This window comes from Varroa destructor, unplaced genomic scaffold, assembly GCF_002443255.2.
Source record: "Varroa destructor unplaced genomic scaffold, Vdes_3.0 BEIS01000006.1, whole genome shotgun sequence".
Taxonomy (NCBI): domain Eukaryota; kingdom Metazoa; phylum Arthropoda; class Arachnida; order Mesostigmata; family Varroidae; genus Varroa; species Varroa destructor.
Genome location: NW_019211459.1, coordinates 24,618,191 through 24,630,803, shown reverse-complemented (window position 1 = coordinate 24,630,803; position 12,613 = coordinate 24,618,191). Strand labels below are relative to the sequence as shown.

At 45.6% G+C, this 12,613-nt stretch overlaps 1 protein-coding gene across 1 annotated transcript in view; it reads left to right on the top strand.

Moving 5' to 3' along the window:
- LOC111253356 (uncharacterized) overlaps positions 1–12,613 on the top strand; it is a 174,282-nt gene that overhangs the window by 3,684 nt on the left and 157,985 nt on the right. The window lies entirely within an intron of this gene.

Sequence of the window (12,613 nt, the reverse complement as noted above, 5' to 3'; positions counted from 1 at the left end):
TGTAGATTTAGTTTATACCTAAAAAAATAATATATACACACATACTACCAGTATGATAAATCAATCGGTTAGTTCACTGACCGAGTATGGCACATGTGGCTTACAAAAATATGCCATGACGAATGGATATGTCAGTATGTGTACGAATTTTTCGAGTTTTACGTCAGATGCTACTATAGTTAAGCGTCTTTTCAGACGGATACGAAGCGTTTTTACGTCTTGTCATAAACCTAGGTCACCACTTGTCTCTTAGCTTAGTGGGCAGATAGGCACATGAGTACTACGCTGTCTCGGAAATAGTATGTGTGTAAATTCGACGAAAGTGGATTATATGATTGGGTAAATGTCGGAATCGTTTACATTACGCCCTGTTGGTTATATTTCATGTTTGGCCTTAATTCGATAGGCACGAAGGTGGGACCTGCCCAAAGATTAACTGGCAAGCCAACTAAAACAGCGAGTTTTCTTGCTTTACGGCAACATCTTATGGTTGTGTGCTTGGATAAAGTGCGTACTTCTCAAAGCTTACTGAAGTTATTATTGAGTACACATTAATTAAATTCGATCGGTCGCCAGGCCTTAGTTAGCGAACGTTCGTTGTAAAAAGGATTACACAAGGAGCTACACGATCAATGAGTGACATTTCCAATGACATTCATCTTTCTCGGACAGTTGCCTCATACGTTAACCTAAGCGTGATACTGTGAGCATTGTCGACCTCTCTGTCCATGCTGACCTCGAGGGCCTTAATAGTTCCCAGCTGGACAGGGCGCACGGAATGTTGATACAGGGTCTTTGTGCTCTGGATGGCCGCATCTGTGCTCGATTTCGCGTCACTTCGGCCAAATCATTTGTTCTTACTCTACAATAAGATGCTGCGGTAGGACTTTCAAGCCGGCTTCTAGAGTGGCTGCTCTAACACTGTCCAGCCAGCTCGTCGATCTAGTGATGACTATAGCAAATGTCGTTTTGCTGTCTATCATGCAAAAACAACGCCTTGAACAGAGAAACCACATGACTGTAAAGCGTTTTGCCATTGATGATCACGCCATTGTTAGATGCACATACGAATAGAAAGAGTCGGTTCTGTAGGAATCCTGAAACTTGTAGAACTTTAAATCGAGACATTTTTCTCAAGTTAATTTGTTTGCTTTATTTAGCAAAGTCCATAGGCAACACATCGTTACTGAATTCATGCCGTTCCTTGGATAGAAACTATTCTCGAAAACACTTAACGACACAGGCCTATGCCTGCCGTATAAGACAAATCGTTTTTTTTAAGGACGCTAGGTTACTTTCGTTTCGTTAATGGAATTCTACAGGGGGATCATCAATACCCATACACATATATGATTGATTTACACAAGTATGTCCTAAAAACTATCTATCTAAAATAAAGAATCCTAAAGAATTTGATATTTTAGTGTGTCAACAGCTTTATGTAAATGTGAATCAGCTGTAGTGACTCGAGTAATCAGGCGCTAAGTGTCAGGTCTGAGAAGAGGGTAACAAAGAGCCAACCTGTTTCACCTGTTCGACGACAAGAGCTTTCAGGTTTGCGAGAGCACTGTTGGGGTTGTAAAACCCGAAGGAGCAACGGCACTGGGCCCTAAAAGGTTCCTATTATTCACCAATATCCGATAGCCATAAAATTGGGTACAAAGCTGATCACAGTTTAGTTGAGCTGAAACATTAATTGAAAACATCCGCCTGGATTATTCTAACAGATTTTGCCAGCGATTGGCAAGCGTATGTATTTAGCTTGCGCAACTTATCTCTAGCATAGTTCCGATTAGTAACTTACTACCAAGATACGTAAACTCAGTCGCCATTGTTTCTCACAATGCTACTCTTCCCTTATATATATATATATACATAATTTCGATTTTGTTTTGTATCTATCTCGAATTTCGACGCTATGTCCTATGATAAGTGTGCAACTGAGTCTTCTAAATCGGAACAGCCGGACAAGATGGCTGGCGATGTGACTTCAGATCTTTCGTGCACTTCAGCTTATCCGGTTGACTGGCAGGTTCGTTTACGCACTGATCTCCGTCATAACCGCGCCACACTTATCCTTCAACTGAAGCACAGGCAAAAGCGGATCTACAGTGTCTTCGCATATTCCCTCTCATACAACTGCTACGACAGGAGTGGGATGCGAAGATAGTCGCCGGGTGCGAATAAAAGGTGGCGAGCGAAACCGATACATAAGCTTCGCGGTGCTCACGGTGTCAAACTCACTTGGGGGGGGGGGGGGGTGTCTGGGCAGACTTGCTTGGGAATGAAAGGGCGAACAGACATTGAAGGACTAGCAGACCGGGGGATATTAACAAGACAACTTGTCTTACTGTCTGGTTTTCGTCTGGTGTCTCGCAGCGGCCGCAGTCGCTCAATATAGATTCGCTCGCATTTCAAGGTCCGGGATCTCGGAATAGGCGCCGAATTGATCGGAGCGAGGGCTGAAGAGTTTGAATGAGTGTGCTGCACAACGCTGTCCGTCTCAAAAGCCTGATTTGCCGGATACGGTCGAGATCCACATCGGGCTAGGTGGCCTGCAGGCCAACCACCCTTCTCACCTCTTCGAGAGGTCACCCAAATCAGCGTCCATTGAATCTGACCGATGGTTCTTCTATACTGAGAGGAGATAAAGGTTAGAGTCGAAACAGTCGCCGGTGACCTCCGAGATAACCGGTGTACTGACTCTTTCCCGATCTAGAGCCACTCCGGCAGTTGTGTGGACGATTGTTCTTACGGGAAATAGCTGAATTCGCACCGGAACGTATACGTCTGTCATTGAACACGAAAGGAATGGTCACTGACAGAATAATCGAACATGGTAAAACAAAAAAATTCTGTGAATACCATAGGATCAGTAAATGATTAAGAAATAATTTTACCGGGTACATATATCTACCGCAGGAACAAATTTGACATTACATACTTCGTTGATATCGTGCATAAACTGCAAAAAATAATAGTTCTACTAGTAGTGCGGGGCCCATAACTATTTGAATGTTAGGCATCAATGTTAAGTAGAACTATTAAGTTTGCCAAGTGTTTTAATTACTTAATTAAGTGCCAGCTTCTTAATTGCTATAGTTTTAAAAGACAACACATATACATATACGCATATATAAAACATGCATGTATCATCAGCTGGCTGAATTTTGGCCAAGTTCAACGAAGTATTATATTGTAGGTGAAAGTACCTCTATCTTCGTAATACAGCTGGCCGTTACTGGCAATGCAGTTCCCTGGTTACTGAGGGGGCCCGTGTTCTGTGGTGGTCTCCCATGTTTTCCCGTGAGCTCTATGTGCATTGAAGATACATAGTGCGCACGCACAACCATGAAGACGTGCTTACAAGGCTGTGCCACTGTGGTATTGCCAGCGCGATCGGGGAGGGGCGCGCCGGAGGTCGGATTGAAACGGCTGTGTTGACTGAATATCTCTCAACAGCTCATCCAGCAGCCACTATTCCCGGCTGGCTGAGCAACCCTTCTTCAACGTTTCTCTTGGCTCGCCCTACTCCCAACCTTGAGGGGCCCCGCTCAGGCTAGCCCAGTTTCGCTTTCTTGAAGGCTCTCACCTCGGAAAACGTTCTAACGAGAAGCTTCGAGGTGCCAGTCCTTAATCTTCTTCCGCGTCTCGATCTTTAACATAGTCTTGGTCGCATAAAACTTAGTGGCTGTGAAACTTACATAGAGAATTAGTTCGATAGAGAAGTTACGTAGTCTACAAGAAAAATATTGGCCCTTTACTCGTTCCTGCCAAAAGGTTATCATTGTATAGCGACCATTGTGTGTTCAATCCAAGCCTTTAATAGGACGACCCATGTTTCTACTCCGCGCACCACAGAGCAGCTCGCTTTGGACTCGAACCTCACTAACCTGTGCCTGAATGCATTCTTTATCCAAGGCTGTTCGCTATATCGTGTATGTATGTGGCCACGGCCAGCAGTATATGGAGCACTCCCGCCGGCTGCACAGCACCAGCAGCTCCGACTATGTGTACCATCCGCTCTCGGAACCAGATACGACAAGCTGCCTACCACCGGTACGCTGAGGATACTTCGTCTTCTTTTTCTTCATGATCATCATCATCATCATCGTCGTCGTCGTCGTCTTCATCGCCGCTCTCGGATCTCCATCTTGCTTGCTTTGATCGCATCACCACCGTGGGATCGGAAATAGAAGGCCTTGAGGTCGTGGTTAGTACGCGCATAGCATATATGTACACCTTGAGAATCAACGGTTCGCTGTTGCGTTCTGTTGTTCTCGATCGCGATGACTGTCACCGGCTGTGCGCGGATTGCTGAGGACAACACCGCCGACGGCACCGAATCAGACCCCACTGTTGGATGGATGGCACGACGATAAAGCAACTTCACTTAATTGCGTTGTGCATATGTATGATCTCCACTACGATGCATTTGCGTGCAGTCAACCTAGAACATATCAATGAAGATAGGAAAAGCATCCGATTGATAACGATCCGATACGAGATATAACACCGGGCGTTACTGCATATGGCACGTGAAAATGTGAACGTTCCGTGCCGAGAATCCTCGAAGCATTATCAATGGCAATGGCGGTCGACGATGATGACAGTGGTAAAAGTAAAACCATACTGATATAGTTCATATGCCTGCTTTGCTCAGCTGGCCTCCTGCCTGCGTGACAATCTATATCATTTACTCTACTTCCATTTGTCTTCAGGCAGAGTTGTCCGACGAATAGGTACAATATAGAAAATGCATTTGCAATCACTGCCAGTCTACCTATTTTCATCTTCCTTTCGTTTTCTCTTTCTTTTTCATAACTTAATTTTTATAGAAGTTTTTTTTTGGTTGTTTGGTTTTTGTCTTGCCAATGAAGATGGCGAGGTAGGATGCTACTGGTTCAGGGCTACGGTTTTGGTCACCGCTCTGGCCTCTTTCTCAACGAAGAACCCTTTAGATAAGATCTTTTTTTCATTGAGACGACAAAACGATCACCGGTACGTCGACGAGTACCCCCTCCATTCTACCCCGTGACCTTTTACAGCTCAGTCTCTTTCTGTTTTCGCTCACGATGTCTCGACTCCTCCGCCATTCTCGTTCTTTGCTTAAATAGGTGATGACGATTTTCGTGATAACCGTTAGTTTTTCTTGCGTTTATAATCAGGTGACTGCTAACGATTCGCCGACCGGAGTGTGGCCGACTCGTGGCGGCGTCGGCGATAGCGATTCGCTGATAAGTTTACTTTTCTGAATGGCCACAGTGTAAGCTATTTCATGGGCATTTTCAGTGGCTACGGTACGTTGATGGTATCCATTAATATTTGAGTTCCGTGGTTTTGCGTCTGTAGTCGCGGTCTTAGCGCCGCCGCCGCCGCCACCGCCGCCGCCGCCGCCGCCGCCGCTGCTGCCGCCGCTGCTGCTGCTGCTGCTGCCGCCGCTGCTGCTGCTGCTACTGCTGGCTTCCTGCTACCGTTTTCGCGGTGGCCACTGGCTCAAACCGAGCAGCACTGCTGAGCCGTCAGCTACAACCATCGTTGTTTTTGCAGGCAGCAAATAGCCTTGCTTGTGTTACCCGTCCATGTGTGTGTCTGTTTCCCTCTGTCTGTCTGTTGTAAGCATGAACGGGCGACTTTCGACGACACCGTCATTTCCACCATCAGAACCCAGTACGGTAAAAATCGGATCTGTGCACGTGAAGGCTACGTTATGAAGGAACGTTCGTTGTTACAGCAGCGGCTACAGCCGTAGCAGCAATTGCCAGCGCGGTTCGTCTGGGTCTGGCTAACGCATAGATAGCTCTAGTTTGGCGGTGTTTGGTTTGCATGCCTAATTTAACTCTTTATAGTGACCCGCAGCAACTCCACAGGGCTATGGCTACAGGGTTGGCCGGTCGTCCGGCGACGAGCAATAATGCTGCACTGGGAGACGAACAAAGAGAAAGGGTGAGCGGGAGAACGTGAGCCGCTAAGAATCATCAAGTTTGGCGACCAATTAAGAACGACCAGCGTGATGAAGTGCGCAATGAGTCGAGTCAGTTAGCGAGCAAACAGCTATCCGCCATCAGCAGACGGCGGAAAAGCCGTCAGCCAGACGAGATGATGTTGGGAGTACTAATAACGGAGGCAGAGGGAAATCTAAGCGGGAACAATGCACGAGAGCTCAGAGCCAGATACCCCTGCTGGAAATCCGGCGCGTCAGCAGCAGGAGGATTGTCTTGCATTGCCAGGCAGCTGCGTTCATCAGCTACTGATAGAACCGTGACAGTGAGTTCTTTGCCATGGAGAGTAGCGACTGGAGTGGGTCTTTAGCAAGCGCACGACTCTTCAGTATGAAGCCAGATTTCATCGCTTCCGAGGTCCCTAACTTCAGTGGCTTTGTTCGCTTCGTCCAGTTACTCTCATCGGGCCCTAGCAAGTTTGGCAGCTCCAGTAGTTACCGACTGATGTCGATGGACCACACTGTGGCCAGATGAATAGACAGGAACTCAGCGTGCAGTTAGATGTAAGTCGCAATTAAACTCAACCTTTGATGCTGGAACGCCGCCGTCAGCCATACTACGAGACGGACTTGGCTGGCGGGAGCGACTGCTGCTTGCGGTGGGTGAGCGTACTTAACGTAATGGTCGCAAGAGCGCCGTTCCGGCGACCGACAAAAATGCTATTACCGACTGTTCCACTCTTCTTAGCTTTTCACTAACGATTATGATAGTGATATGATCATATTGCAATTAATTCTAACTTACGTATTAGTAGAGCGTGGTATTGAAAAATAACATCGAGCTGATAGAACATTAACTTGTTTCTCGCCCGGTAACTAACTGTTTGATGCTCGTCCACCAGAGTGGATCCCAAGAGAGGTAGACATTCGTGTTTAGCATCAGTGGCTTGGAAGGTCAGCCATCGTTGGCAGTGCTGGTAAAAATCCACTTGTACATTTCTGCTGTTGTGCCAGAGTTTCGTCTCCAGCCGCCTCTACCCACAGAGAGGCGGTAAACAGAATAGCAATAATTAGTATCTTAACAGAGATCACAGCTGAAGTAACAAATCATAAAGAACTCCGCTGCTATAGAAAAATAAAATTATGATTAATCGCGATGCTGACGTGACTGTATCAGTTACACAGAGTCCGTGACTCAGCTGACTTCAACGATAGCGAAGCAACAGACGAAATAGGGCACAGAAATCAACAATCGAACGCGGACCAAATCGATACAACGACGGTACTACTGTTTTACACGTGCCCTTAATTGGTTGAGCCTTCTGTCGCGTATGCGAACGTCTATCTGCGACGTCAAAAGTAACGTAAATTAACTCTCTTACGGCAGCCTTGGATTTATTTGGTGCGTGATTTTCGCGTAAGCCAAGAACGATAGTGACCGCTCCCTACCGCGACAACGAAAACCGTGTTCTATCTCAGTGATAGCGGGAAATAAAGCTATAGATTATCTAGCAATTAACACAACATTAACTTGACTATGACGATCGGTGCTGCAGTGAGTGATGTAGGTGTTTGGTAGAATAGCAGACAATCAGGCCAACTTTATTGTTTGGAAGAGAGAGATACTTACTAACTTGCACCGGTAAACAGCTAGAAAAGATGACTCAGTGTTTATGTTGATGAAAATTTGTGTCTGTGTTTATATTTTTTAGGTCTGCTACAGTGCACGAATTAGGCAATTATATAGTTATCGGTAGGTGTTTTGGTAGTTTATTCTAAGATGTATGATCGGCCTGATCGATAATAGGATATGGCACATTCCCATTTGGTACAGGTAGAACCAGTCACCAGGTAACATGTATAAGAATCTTGACTGAACAACCGCAGTGAATAAACAGAATAGTTTTCAACCGTTCTGAAGCTCTATGCGAATATTCGTCGAAAATCGAAAAAAAAAAATTCGGTAACTTTGAAGAAAGAGCGGCCAACAACATACCACAGGGTCACTGTAATTCTGTCGCTGAGGGGGCCGTCGGGAACGACCCTCGTTTACAGCCTTCAGAACTCCCCTGCGCGATGTTAACGTCTCAACTAGATCACCCCTCACTGCTCAGTCAACCTGTATCGAGGCTCGTTATTTTACTTCTCAACCTGTTGTGTGTCATTGAGGCTTGGCTCGATCGAATATCATCCCTCGAAGTAACGTCTCTTGGCCTTTGGCAGAGCGAGTTGCCTGCTACGCCCTCACAATACCTGTACAGGTCTGCAGAAATGGTCACCGTCACATTATCGTAATAGAGCAGCCGTGATCATTTCCCGTTCTAAATGACCGCGCAGGGGGCGTCTGCCGCGACGGAGCCACAAGTGCCGCTTGGCCCAGTCGGGCCTGACGTCGCAGTCACACAGTTTTCGTATCCGCTGCATTCGATGACGTCTGTGGTCGCTCCAATGTAGGCTTCTTTTGAGTCCAAAGCGTTGTCGACAGGACACCGCTGCAAGCGACGTGCCAGTAGGCTACGGACTGATTATTTGTGTTTATCGGCTTGTCTGCCTCGGTGAGCTTTCTGTGCGCATGTTCACGAACGGCAATGCGTTTGTTTCGTAAGTTCGAAGGGGGTCTGGTTCTCGGGCTTTCCCGTGGCTAGTATGACGGTTGAGTCATGAGTTCTGGAGGTAAAGCGTCGATGTGCCGTCGATGACCATGTGGATGCCACTGTGAAGTTATTTAGTCTATGGCGCGAACAGGTGGCGCCAGCAGGCACTTAAGGCACGAAGATGGTCTCGAGATGGCCTTATAATAGCCGGTAGAGATATTTAGAGCCACGCCAGAACTACCATACACAGACAGGCAGTCGTCTTCCTTTACTTTCATTGTTGTTGTTGGCAATAGTGATACTGCTGCTGTTGTTGTATTTTGATGACTTCAACGAACGAAGTAATACCGTGGATCAAAAGTCTATTCACCTAACGGTTACGAGGCACCGTCAAACCACACGGTTCGGTGCTTGATTGACGCTCTGCTCTATGAAAAGGTATTTGTTTAAATGACATGAATTACCCACGATGATAATACGCCCTAAAGCATACTAGATCCTCTAAATAATTATCTTCGTTTTTGCATTGGATCATTTCATTGACATACGTTTTTATGTAAGCAAAGTTTTATACTCGATTTTAGTTGTCAATTTAGTCAGTCTACTCGCCGTATCAGCACATTTTATCAAAAAGCCTAAATGAAAAAAGGTCCATCATTATTGGCAAATAAGCTAATCTTTCGTGTTCATACCACTGTTACCTCCAAGGTAACCGCAAACGTCAGTTGTTGTTATGCGAACACCGTGACAACTAACGCGAGATCCACGAAGCCAAAATGTTGGTGGACACCATCAATATGCCACCTCGTTGAAGCTGCATCACTTGCTTCCGCTGTAACTGTTATGGCCATTGAAAAAAGCAAACGTTAGAGCTATTTTCGCGCTGTTCGTACCTATCAGCCAATCAACTTTTCCAAGAGATAAACGATAGTGATCGAACTTTGCAAGTTTTTCGGGCCGAAAGTTTACGAAGTAACTCTTACAGGCACTATTTTATATAAAGAGGCCGAGGCGTTAACAAATCACCAGGAGCTGCATCTTGCGCAGATGTTCCACCCCTGCAGAAGAACTGTTACAGCTAATAGCGGTTTCTTACCTCCACTGCTGCTTTTTTGCCATTCATATGGCCGTTGTTTTCATTGTCCCTACTCGGTTAGCGCAAGCAGCATGGTAAAGCTATTTTGTTCCTTTTTGTCCGGGGAAATGTATCTGTACCTGTTTGCTTATATTTGATGTTTCCGGCACGTATACGCATCGTAGTCACGTACAACGTATGATGACGCCCAGCAACTTTAGACGGCACAATCATTCCCAGCATCAGGACCCATCGCGAAAATATGGCCGGCTTTAATTCTACGGTAAAAAAAATCTATCTGTACACGTGAGGGTTAAGTGACGAGTGATTGCCGTAGTTACCGTGGTTCGTAGCCATTGAATTTGACTCATGCACAAACAGGTCTAATTCGGCGGTGTCTGGTTCGCACGCCTATTGTAACCTTCCGTAATTGGGAGCGATCAGCGTGATGAGGTCCACCAACGAATAGCTAATCAGACCGAAAACTCTCGGCCAGGTCTGATTAAGTGTTCGTTGGAACTGTTAGCAACAGATGAAAGGAAAGATACAAACAAAAACGCCAATGCAGAAATCCATGGGCCAGATTTCGGCGTGTCAATAAAATCCGCACCAGGAGATCTGTCTAACATAGCCTGGACTTCAATCGTTTCATAGTCATCGCTGTGAGTCCTTTGTTATGGAGGGTACTCCTTAGCGAGTAGCGTTTTATGCTGATTAGAGATAGGTACGGAGATAGCACGGCGAGCGTTCGGTATGAAGTCAGAACTCGCGGCTTCCAAAGTCTGCCAATTGAAGTTTGTAACTTCAGTGCATTTTTCTTCCTCTTGTCAAGTTGCCATCATCGCGCACAAGGAGCACGGGCGGATCCAACAGCAGCTGGGCGATGCCGACAGATCATTCCATGGCCAGATGAACAGACAAGAAGGCACATGATTGTGCTAGCTGTGAGCCGCAATTAAACTCAACCCTTGGCGTTGGAGCGCCGCTGTGGGCTACGGCTTGAGCAGCAGGACCGACTTCTGCTGGATGGTGGGAGAGCGTGCTTAACGGAATGGTCGCAGAAACCCAGTTTCGACGACCGACGAAGACGCCAATACCAACCGCCTTTTAACTTTCCACTTAAGATTAGTGACGATGGCGATGTGATCGTACTGCCAATGATCCCGTCTTACATATTACTAAAACGTGCAATTAAAAAGTAACGTCGAACTGATATTACGATAACTTCTTCCTCCCCGTAACTGGCTGCCTGGTGCTGCACTTCTACTGGGCCGAAACCCCAAAAGCAGTAGACATTCATGTATAGCTATGGTTGGCGGTGTCGTGAAGGAGTTGTACGTCGCTGTTAGTGTATTCGTTTCTGTTGTGGCAGAGTGTCGTCTTTATCGGATTCTGGATGAAGGACAGCCGTAGAAGGACCTATAGAATAGCAACAATTGTCCGAGCTTGGCCATACAATCCTGTTAAACAAATCTCTCTAGCAATCGATATGCGTTACGCTCAGCCTTTGAGTTTGCCGGCTTTTCACCTAATGAGCCCCTGAATTACAACAGAGAAACGAAGTACGGAAAGGTACAATGCACTATCAGGACTCGATAACGAACTCGATTCGACGCAAGTCGCCTTGTCTGATGAGTAAACCATCTATTACATACGCACTTGTCTACTTTCGACGTAAAAAGTACTGAATTCGATGTCGCTTTTAACAAGACGTGAGACCTTGTGTTTCTTGTATCGTGTGCCTGATTTTCGCGTAAGTCAAGAACGTAAGCGATGGCCGCCGTTCTATATACTTGCCGTGTTCTACTTCAGTGATTGCAAGAGAAAAGCTGTAGATTTCGTAGTAATTACCGCAACAGTAGTTTATGTTCCGTGCAGTAAGTGGTGTAGGTATATGATAATAACAAAATAGAAAAGCTACTACGCCATTATAAAGTCGTAAAACACATGTAGATAGCTGGTTGCTTTGGAAAGAATGATCCTGTTTATAAGGGCGTGCCAACACTTGTTATTAAGCCGTGCATAGGTTATACTTAACTTCATCGATACTATATTTGAATCTGCGACATTAGTAAACATACTGTAGCATATTCGGTCAATAAAAAAAGAGTAAACCTATACGAGTTATTCGATGACTCTTTAGTTTCTTCTAAGTAATTTATTTTTTTCCATTTAGCGTGTTTGAATGGGTTTATTTATATTTAACAAGCCTCACTCGCTATTCCGTTACAGCAGAAACAACTTTTTACATATATAGTTGACCAGTACGTTTAACCTATATAAGCATCTTACCATGATAATATCGAAATGTGTATTTTATCCAAGTTACGATTTGGAGCCAATTGAAAATCCACTGTAATATTCAATTGGTATAGAAAACTTTGACAGCGCTAAAAGGGGAGTGGCCAATAACGAATCATGGGAAATAAAGGGGGCCGATGGCGTTGATTTTCTTTCTACGCGCTTCATAACAGCCCCGCATGAAGTTAGCACTTCAACTAGATCACCTCCTACTACTCATCATTTCATTTCTCTACGTGTTGTGTGTCGTTGAAGCTTGGCTTGGTTGAAGGCCATCCCTCGATGTCTGTCCGCTTTTGACAGGCCGAGTCGCCTGTAGCAGACGACTAGTGTCACGTTATTGTAAGAGAGAAGCGGCGATCATTTTCCGATCTAAATCAACTGAAGTCAGGTGGATTATAGGACACACTTCTTGGCCATCTCATGTATGCTTTGTAGATTGAGTTACTGAAACAACTCTAGCCGTATGCGGTATAGTGCATGGACGACATGCGCGTAATGTACACAACGGCCAAAAACGTTGGGTAGCAAACGGCTGATTTCCAAGAGTCATCTGAACGTTCTTGGCAATGATCTTCTTAAGCTCTTCATGCCGGAAAGTGTCATGGGTAGCGGCCTCTCTTTTTCGACTTTTACCATGAGAGAAAAATTACCTGAATCATATTCAGTGCGACAACAAGCCGTGGTAGACAATGCTAACGT